This window comes from Nerophis ophidion, linkage group LG12 (genome assembly GCF_033978795.1).
Source record: "Nerophis ophidion isolate RoL-2023_Sa linkage group LG12, RoL_Noph_v1.0, whole genome shotgun sequence".
NCBI lineage: Eukaryota > Metazoa > Chordata > Actinopteri > Syngnathiformes > Syngnathidae > Nerophis > Nerophis ophidion.
In genome coordinates this window covers 43,512,989-43,523,791 of record NC_084622.1, presented here as the reverse complement: position 1 = coordinate 43,523,791, position 10,803 = coordinate 43,512,989, and positions in this window count along the sequence as shown.

Genomic DNA, 10,803 nt, shown 5'->3' with positions numbered 1-10,803 from the left:
GGTTGGCATGGTGACAAAGCAAACTAGGAAGTGCAAAAACAGGAAACAATGGAGTCTTAAGCAAAACAGAACATAAACTAAACAAAACATGATCACAAGACATGACATATTGATAATTGCATCACTTGTTTATTTTTCAACAAGTTATTAGTTATTTTCATGTCTTTTTTTCCAAATAGTTCAAGAAAGACCACTACAGATAAGCAATATTTTGCACTGTTACACAATTTAATAAATCAGAAACTGATGACATAGTGCTGTATTTTACTTCTTTATCTCTTTTTTCAACCAAAAATGCTTTGCTCTGATTAGGGGGTACTTGAATTAAAAAAATGTTCACAGGGGGTACATCGCTGAAAAAAGGTTGAGAACCACTGATTTAGAGCGTTTCCGAATGATACAAGCAAAACCGGGGTAGCGCGCTCTCCTTTTGGTTTATGTGACGTCACATGGGTTTGCTCCCTATTGTAAAATTTGTATGGATCTTCACGTCTACTTTGTCACTGAAGTATTTAATAAATGTTAATAAATTAATGAATTCAGGATACATTCTATCAGACACTGTGGTGTCCCTTGCATCCTGTAATAAAGGAATCATATTAGGGTGCATGATAACTTCCATCCATCCATCCATTTTCTACCGCTTATTCCCTTTCGGGGTCGCGGGGGGCGCTGGCGCCTATCTCAGCTACAATCGGGCGGAAGGCAGGGTACACCCTGGACAAGTCGCCACCTCATCGCAGGGCCAACACAGATAGACAGACAACATTCACACTCACATTCACACACTAGGGCCAATTTAGTGTTGCCAATCAACCTATCCCCAGGTGCATGTCTTTGGAAGTGGGAGGAAGCCGGAGTACCCGGAGGGAACCCACGCATTCACGGGGAGAACATGCAAACTCCACACAGAAAGATCCCAAGCCTGGATTTGAACCCTTCGTATTGTGAGGCAGACGCACTAACCCCTCTGCCACCGTGAAGCCCAAATTATAACTGACACATTTATTGGATAATATGAAGGAACAAGCGGTAGTAAATGGATGGATAGATAAATATAGGACAAAGGAATGACCCCTTTGGTTTTTATTAGATACTGTATGTATAAAGGAATGCATTTAGGATAAATTAGATCAGAACATGTGGTATTCTTTAAATGCTGTAGTAGTAAATGAATGATATAAGGATCATTGGAAAGTATCATTTTGTCAGATGTGTCCTATTAATCTCCATAAAATATCATACTGCCTTTAAACCTAGATTCTGATGTCATATGTTTCTTGTTTATTTTGAATAGTGACTTCTGTAATAGTTAAATTGTTGTCTTTTCACATGACTGATTTTGGAATTCTTCAATCCCAAATGCAACACAACTTTTCTAAAAGTGCCATGTGTCAACTGCAGAGGGCGCCATGGGACAACCTTCTGGAGAAAAATATTTTCCAATACTTTTTACAAGCCATTGCTAATGTCTTGTTTGTGGTACAGTACTCCAACATGAATATGACAAATGTTCTAATCAATGTCTTTAAAATGGGGGAAATGCTCAGTCAATGGTGTCCAAAGAGCGGCACAAGGGGCCAGTTGCAGTCCACGGCTTGTACAAATAACATTAAACATGGCCCATATTGGAAATCACCAACAAGGTATACACTATACCAGGGGTCACCAACGCGGTGCCCGCGGGCACCAGGTAGCCCGTAAGGACCATATGAGTAGCCCGCTGGCCTGTTCTAAAAATAGCTCAAATAGCAGCACTTACCAGTGAGCTGCCTCTATTTTTTAAATTTGATTTATTTACTAGCAAACTGGTCTTGCTTTGCTCGACATTTTTAATTCTAAGAGAGACAAAACTCAAATAGAATTTGAACATCCAGGAAAATATTTTAAAGACTTGGTCTTCACTTGTTTAAATAAATTCAATTTTTTTTCCTTTGCGTCTTATAATTTTCAGAAAGACAATTTTAGAGAAAAAATACAACCATAAAAATTATTTTAGGATTTTTAAACACATATACCTATTACATTCCTTCCTCTTCTTTCCTGACAATTTAAATCAATGTTCAAGTAAATGTATTTCTTTTTATTGTAAAGAATAATAAATACTGCGATGAGGTAGTGACTTGTCCAGGGTGTACCCCGCCTTCCGCCGGATTGTAGCTGAGATAGGCGCCAGCGCCCCCCGCGACCCCGAAAGGGAATGAGCGGTAGAAAATGGATGGATGGATGGAGAATAATAAATACATTTTAATTTAATTCTTAATTTTAGCTTTTGTTTTTTCAACGAAGAACATTTGTGAAATCTTTCTTCAAACTTATGATTAAAATTCCAAAAAATTATCCTGTCAAATCTAGAAAATCTTTAGAATCAAATTTATATCTTATTTCAAAGTCTTTTGAATTTCTTTTAAAATTTTTGTTCTGGAAAATCCAGAAGAAATAATGATTTGTGTTTTTTAGAAATATAGCTTGGTCCAATTTGTTATATATATTCTAACAAAGTGCAGATTGGATTTTAACCTATTCAAAACATGTCATGAAAATTCTAAAATTAATCTTAATCAAGAATAATTACCAATGATGTTCCATAAATTATTTTTGTAGTTTTTTAAAAAAGATTCGAATTAGTTAGTTTTTCTCTTCTTCTTTTTTTTCGGTTGAATTTTGAATTTTAGAGAGTCGAAATTGAAGATAAAACATGTTTCAAAATGTATTGTTCTTTTTTTTCCTGTTTTGTCCTCTTTTAAACCCTTCAATTAAGTGTTTTTTTTTCATCATTTATTCAGTGGAATGACAGACAGAAATACCCATTTTTTTATATTTATATATATAGATGTATTTATTATAGGTAAATTGAGCAAATTGGCTATTTCGGGCAATTTTTTTTTGTGTGTGTGTGTCAAACTGTAACCCTTCGCATTATTCAGTACCCAAGAAGTAGCTCTTGGTTTCAAAAAGGTTGGTGACCCCTGCACTATACTAAACAGAAAACAAAAGACAATGAGGAAAAAAGTGATCATTTTAACATAGTGTTGACCTAAAGTGCTGAAAACATGATCCAAAATCAACATGAATATTTCTCATCACTAAAGTGGATGTTTATGCAGCAGTTAATGCATTACTACCGCATGGAGAAGCTCTTCAACCCCATTTATATTTTAATTCATGCTAGTATAGTAGTATTGCTGTTTAGTTATAGCTACTGCATATAATTGTGAAAATGCGTAGCCATGAAAATAACACAACAAATAGTTTAATTATCGATATTTAAAATAAAAAAAATGTTTGCAAGCTGCCATCCAGGCCAACTGAGACCATATAACAGGGGTAGGGAACCTATGGCTCGCGAACCAGATGTGGCTCTTTTGATGACCGCATCTGGCTCTCGGATAAATCTGAGCTGACATTGTTTAACACGATAAGTAATTAATAATTCCACTTGTCATTACAGTGTTAAAAATAATGTTTAAAATATAAAACATTCTCATGCGTTTTTAATCCATCCATCCGTTTTCTACCGCACCTGTTCAAGAAGTTGCGTTAATGGTAAGAAGTTATTTATTCATTATTGGTTAGTGTGGGGCTTGCCCTCCAGGGGGTTCTTCAGACCACCAAGCACCGACATGAGAGCCTGTTTCAGGGTTACAATATTGTTTTATTTTTCAATAAGTGTCTCAGTTGCTTTCCAGCAATTGTATTTTTCTCTTTCGTTATTGCTCGCGCTCTGGCTCCAGCCCCAACCCCGTCTCTACTCCTGGCTGCTGCTAATAACAGAGCGATAGGTGATTAGACAACAAGGCCCAGGTGGACCATCTAGGAACCTGTCGGTGATTTCAAGGCTGGTCCTGGCAACACCCCAGTTTGTTGCAGGCCCGCAGGCCACGCCCCCTCCACAGTTGTCATCAGAATAACAATGTTATTACAAAGAATAAGAGACCTATTATACTCTAGAAATGTTGGTCTTACTTAAAAATGCACGCGTTTAGTTGTGTTCAGTGTTAAAAGAAATATTATATGGCTCTTACGGAAATACATTTTAAAATATTTGGCTTTTTGGCTCTCTCAGCCAAAAAGGTTCCCGACCCCTGCCATATAAAATAATATGACAAAAAGACTTTTAGTTGTTGGTTTGCAAAAAAATCATATTTTTAATTTGAAAAAAGTTATAAAAGATATACTGTATATTTTATTTTGTAGAGATGGAAAACAAGTAAAAGAAAGTACTTTTTTTTTAGCAATAGACCTGCTGTTCAATCAAAAGCAAATCAGCTGCACTTATGTCTTTTGTCACCCCGCAACATTCCACAGAGGTAAGAAATGTTTTGCTTGTCACCGTGGAGCAATTACTCATAAAAAAATGCTCAAACAAAAGCAACAAGCACCTGACAAGGTTTGAAGAAAAACAAAACACATTTCCTGCTTTGCGGATGTTTGGCACATAAGAAAATCTTCCATTTAAAGCAGGGGTGTCCAAACTTTTTCCACTGAGGGCCGCAGACGAAAAAAATCAAAGCATGCGGGGGTCATTTTGATATTTTTCCTTTTTAAAAGCAATACAATAGTTTTTGTTTTTTTTACCTTTATGGCTTTCCTCAAGTTTGGTCCCTGGTCTCCTGATGGGTTCCGAGTCATAAACAAGTTAGAAATAAGTCATAAATTATTATTTTTTTATTTAATGCTTGAATCTCGAGATCAACTTCAGGTCTGTCTGTTGGTATCCCATCCATCCAATTTCTACCGCTTATTCCCTATCGGGGTCGCGGGGGGCGCTGGCGCCTATCTCAGCGACAATCGGGCGGAAGGCGGGGTACACCCTGGACAAGTCACTATCTCATCGCAGGGCCAACACAGATAGACAGACAACATTCACACTTGTCTGTTGGTATAACGTTATTTTTTTTTTTATGTTTATGCCCTTTATGTCAAAACGCTTATTTTTATGGCAAAAACAAACTATGCAACATTTTCCTCCAAAACCTTTCAAAGTGGAATATTTGATGTGACGTAATTGGAACCCTAGATAGGTCAATAAATAATAACAATAAAAAAAAAAAGAAAAAGAATAAGTGTTGAAAAACAGCCAAATGTATATTTATATATTTTTTTAACATTTAACGCTGAAGTCTGTAGATCTCTTGATAATAAGATGTTATAATTTTTTTCATATTTCTTTGTTTGTTTGATGCCCTTTTTGTGAAAGAAAACTTTTTTTCGCACAAAATATGCACTATTATCCCCCCCCAAAATATTTGAAAGTGTAATTGTTCCAATAAAGTAATTGGAGCCTTCAGCAGGTCAATAACAGTCCGCATGGCAGCTTTGTGTTATTAATGTCAACATTGCAACTTTTTCTTGTTACATGTCACTGTTTACTCTTTTATTACACATTCTTTTATGTTTTAAACTTTTATTACAGTGTTTTTTTAAATGGGTCAGGGGCCATTAACAAATTAGCCGGGGGCCACAAATGGCCCTCAGGCCGCATTTTAGACACACCTGATTTAAAGCATGCAGATAAAAGACATAGTCCAAATATGTTGGCAGCCTTTTTATTCATGCATTTCCTTGTTTTACATTTGACTGAAAGAAAAAAAACCTCACATTTAAACAGTTACAAGCCTTCACAATAAGGGTGGGCGATACTGGTAATTTTGGTAACGATCAAATACTAAGTGCCCCTCTGGCATGGAATGCCATTGCAGACGAAAACGAAACTCTTTGAAATACTTCCATTTGGAGCCTTCCGTTGTACCCTGAGGGACAGACAGCCACAGACGTTTGTACGGTGCCTGTGTTTTAAAATCTTTATTCTTTTACAGTTCTCTTTTATGCATTTTGAGATGTACGGTTGTGGTCAAAAGTTGACATCCACTTGCAAAGAACGTAATGTCAATGCTGTCTAGAGTTTCCAATAATTTCTACAACTCTTAGTTTGTTTTTTTGTGATAGTGATTGGAGCACGTACTTCGTGTTGCTGGGAGCTTTTCTCTCATTAAAAGCCGCCAGCGTCATCTTAAACTGTGAAAATCACTTTTTGAGGGTATATCTAGAATATATTAAAGTACGTCCATAGTGCGGACATGATGCCTCCTCTCCAGGCAACCCTGTGTGTGTGGCTGGTGTTCATGTGTTCTTTAGTGTGTTATGGTGATATGGTATTTGAACACACCATATAGGCGGAGAACGAAGAAGTGTTGTGTGTCTAGTAGTCAAACTCGGAAGCAGACGTGTGTGCACAGGGGAAATACTTGTTGGAATTTGGCCTGTTGTTATCAGAAATTTGGCAATAAAAGCTAAAAAGAGTATCAGACTTTGTTTTCTACTGGACGCTACAATACATTGTATTACTTTATTTTATTAAGTGTGGCAGCCAATACGAAATCCGTACATTAAGGAGAAACCCTAATCGTAGTTAAACCAGATGTATTGCGTAGCGCTTTTATTTTGGAGACGGAAAATTGCGTGATTGGTTTGAGAAAGCGTCTTGACATATTTTGATGTCGGATCGACGTTGGCAATAATAAAAAAGTCCTCTTTCGACATTCTGCCGACCGTCTTTCATTGCTGTTGAGCTTTTATGTCATCTTACTTACTTACTAAATCAGTTGTCAGAGTTAGTTGTAGACGAACCCCAAAATGCAGAGAAGGAGGGAGGCATTTTGCAGGAAAACATGACTTAATTAAAAAACTAAAACAAGAACAAACCAAAGGGGTAAAACAAAAAGCGTGCACGAGGCAGATAACAAACAAAAGGAGCTTAGCATGGAAGCTAGCAAAACAAAAGGCTTAGCATGGAGGCTAGCATAAACAAAACAGGGAACAGAAGTCATTACGTGTTGTACAAAGACAAAATAGGAAGCAGGGAACCAAAAATCAGTAAGCTACAAACATCTAACAAATTATAGCTTACCGCTACGGTGCAACGACACGACACGACACGAGCGACAATACCATGTAGAAGCGACATGCAATACAATAATCCAGCACTGACTGGAGGACAAAAGCAGGTACAAATAGGAGCGGGCTGATTGAAACCAGGTGTGGCCGGGTGCCAATCATCCGCAGCTGAGGACATGTAATACAATAATCCAGCACTGACTGGAGGACAAAAGCAGGTACAAATAGGAGCGGGCTGATTGACACCCGGTGTGGCCGGGTGCCAATCATCCGCAGCTGAGGGAAAACAGCACACAGGGAAAAAAACAGGAAACAGACAAAATAAGAGCGCTGACAGGAACTAAAAACAGGTAATACTAAACACACAGAAAGGAAAAACTAAAACGCAAACAAACTGTCAGTGGCAGTAACAATCTAAATGTTATCACTGCACCTTAACCGTAATCTAAACACGGAATTGAAGCACCACCCACATCTAGAACGACACACGCAGCAGGCGTTTGCTGCAGGGATGTTGTCTCTTCTCACGGCAAAAAAACAGTCCTTTCTTTTGATTGATTGAAACTTTTATCAGTAGATTGCACAGTACAGTACATATTCCGTACAATTGACCACTAAACGGTAACACCCGAATAAGTTTTTCAACTTGTTTAAGACGGGTCCACGTAAATCAATTCATGGTAATTGATTGTCGGGAGAACATCTTGTTATGGCTTTGAACCTGATATTTCCATAGTGTGCCATTTTCTTTATTCATGTCTGCTGGCTTGTGGCTCATCAGGAGCAAGTGAACTGCAGCCAAGTTCCCCCGCTACGGCACAGCAGGAGGATCAAAAAGGAAGTGTTTGCGTAAATCACCCGTTATTGTTATCACGTTAACTTTGACAGCCTTACTTTCAATAAAAGAAAAACTGTATCAATATTTTTTTATGAGACCTTTAAGAGCCACTAAATATCCTAGGTTCACAGGAAACTGCCTGTGCGTCACGGTAAGAGTACCACTTTTTCGTGTATGGATCATCAATCGTTAAAAGCTACAGTCCAAAAATCGTCCCCGATTCTGCTGTAGGAGCAATGACGTGACTGATGGGTCTACAGTTGCATGACCAGCATTTTGTAGGACATAAATAAATGACCAATTTTAAACAAAGTGAGAGTTTGTAATGCGTGCTTTTGAGACCCAGTACCGTAGGTCTACTAGGCAGGAATAGAGAAGTGTTCCAAGCCAGGATGTATCACTTCTGCATTATTACCATCTCTTCTGTATGACTGTGGGTTATCAAGCGAAAATTAGTTGTTGAATTAATAAATACCCAAATACAAGTACAAACAGGATTTTTCATTTCTGAACAAGTGTACCACTCTGCTGTTGCAATGCATTGGAAAAAAAATTGTGTGATTCGGTGCTTTTGTCTCATTCACGCCCCCAATTATAGTTACACACCATACAATGACACCTGTGTTGACGTCAAAAGTCCCTTTATTCACACATTGGTTGTGTATTCAATGCTAAATTCTCTCGTCACCACTAGTTTCATGGGATTTTTTTTTTTGTTGGCATTAAAAGGTCAGAGCAGGTGTTTGAGATTTCATGGCCAGCAAGTCTTGTCAGCCGACTTTACCAAACTTTTTCCACTTATAGCACACTGCAAAATCAAAAGATGCGATGGCCACTTTGATATTTATGATTTTGTATAAAAAAAGCTAATATACAGTATATATACTGTCTAACACTATATATATGTATATATATATATATATATATGTATACACAGTATATGTATGTACATATGTAAATATGTATACATACACACATATACATATATACTACTATTACACATACATATATAAACATACATATACATATATACATATATATATACACAAAACCCAAAACCAGTGAAGTTGGCACGTTGTGTAATTCGTAAATAAAAACAGAATACAATGATTTTCAAATCATTTTCAACTTATATTCAATTGAATAGACTGCAAAGACAATATATTTAATGTTAGAACTGAGAAACTACTTTTCCGTTTGCAAATAATTATTAACTTAAAATTTAATGGCAGCAACAAGTTGCAAAAAAGTTGGCACAGGGGCATTTTTACCACTGTGTTACATGGCCTTTCCTTTTAACAACACTCAGTAAACATTTGGAACTGAGGAGACCATTTATTAAAACTTCCATCCATCCATTTCCTGCCGCTTATTCCCTTTGGGGTCGCGGGGGGCGCTGGTGCCTATCTCAGCTACAATCGGGCGGAAGGCGGGGTACACCCTGGACAAGTCGCCACCTCATCGCAGGGCCAACACAGATAGACAGACAACATTCACACTCACATTCACACATTAGGGCCAATTTAGTGTTGCCAATCAACCTATCCCCAGGTGCATGTCTTTGGAAGTGGGAGGAAGCCGGAGTACCCGGGGGGAACCCACGCATTCACGGGGAGAACATGCAAACTCTACACAGGAAGATCCCGAGCCCGGGATTGAACCTAGGACTACTCAGGACCTTCGTAGTGTGGGGCAGACGCACTAACCCCTCTGCCACCGTGAAGACCATTTTTAAAAACTTTTCAGGTGGAATTCTTTCCCATTCTTGCTTGATGTACAGCTTAAGTTGTTCAACAGTCCGGGGTCTCCATTGTGGTATATTAGGCTTCATATTGTGCCACACATCAGTCGAGTACCCGCACTCTTTTACTATGAAGCCACGCTGTTGTAATACATGCCTTGGCATTGTCTGGCTGAAATAAGCAGCGGCGTCCATGATAACGTTGCTTGGATGGCAACATATGTTGCACCAAAACCTGTATGTATCTTTCAGCATTAATGGTGCCTTCACATATGTATAAGTTACCCATGTATTGGGCACTAGTACACTCTCATACCATCACAGATAATGGCTTTTGAACTTTGCGCCTATAACCATCTGGAGGGTCCTTTTCCTCTTTGTTACGGAGGACACAATGTGCACAGTTTCCAAAAACAATTTGAAATGTGGACTCGTCAGACCACAGAACACTTTTCTACTTTGCATCAGTTAATCTTAGATGACCTCGGGCCCGGCAAAGCCGGCGGCGTCTCTGGGTGTTGTTGATAAATGGCTTTCTCTTTGCATAGTACAGTTTTAACTTGTACTCACAGATGTAGCGATGAACTGTAGTTACTGACAGTGGTTTTCTGAAGTGTTCCTGAGCCCAGGTGGTGATATCCTTTACACACAGATGTCGCTTTTTGATGCAGCACCGCCTGAGGGAACGAAGGTCCGTAATATCATCGCTTACGTGCAGTGATTTTACCAGATTCTCTGAACCTTTTGATAATATTACGGACTGTAGATGGTGAAATCCCTAAATTCCTTGCTATAGTTCGTAGCGAAATGTGGTTCTTAAACTTTTGGACAATTTGCACACGCATTTGTTCACGAAGTGGTGAACCTCGCCCCATCCTTGTTTGTGAATGACTGAGCATTTCATGGAAGCTGCTTTTATACCCAATCCTGGCACTCAGCTGTACCCAATTAGCCTGTTCACCTGTGGGATGTTCCGACTTAAACAAGTTAAAAAACTTATTCGGGTGTTACCATTTAGTGGTCAATTGTACAGAATAAAAACGGTGACTTAAAGTTTAATCCTGACTTTTTGATACACTAAGACTGATTGATTGATTGATTGAAACTTTTATTAGTAGATTGCACAGTACCGTACATATCCCGTACAATTGACCACTAAATGGTAACACCCCAATAAGTTTTTCAACGGGGTCCACGTTAATCAATTCATGGTTAGACAAAGTCTAAGCTCATTGTGTTTTTGAAACTGCACCAATTTCCTCAGAATTTTCAACAAATTTAAAGTGTATTGTCCAGAGTAATATTTGTGATTTGTACATTTTCAGAA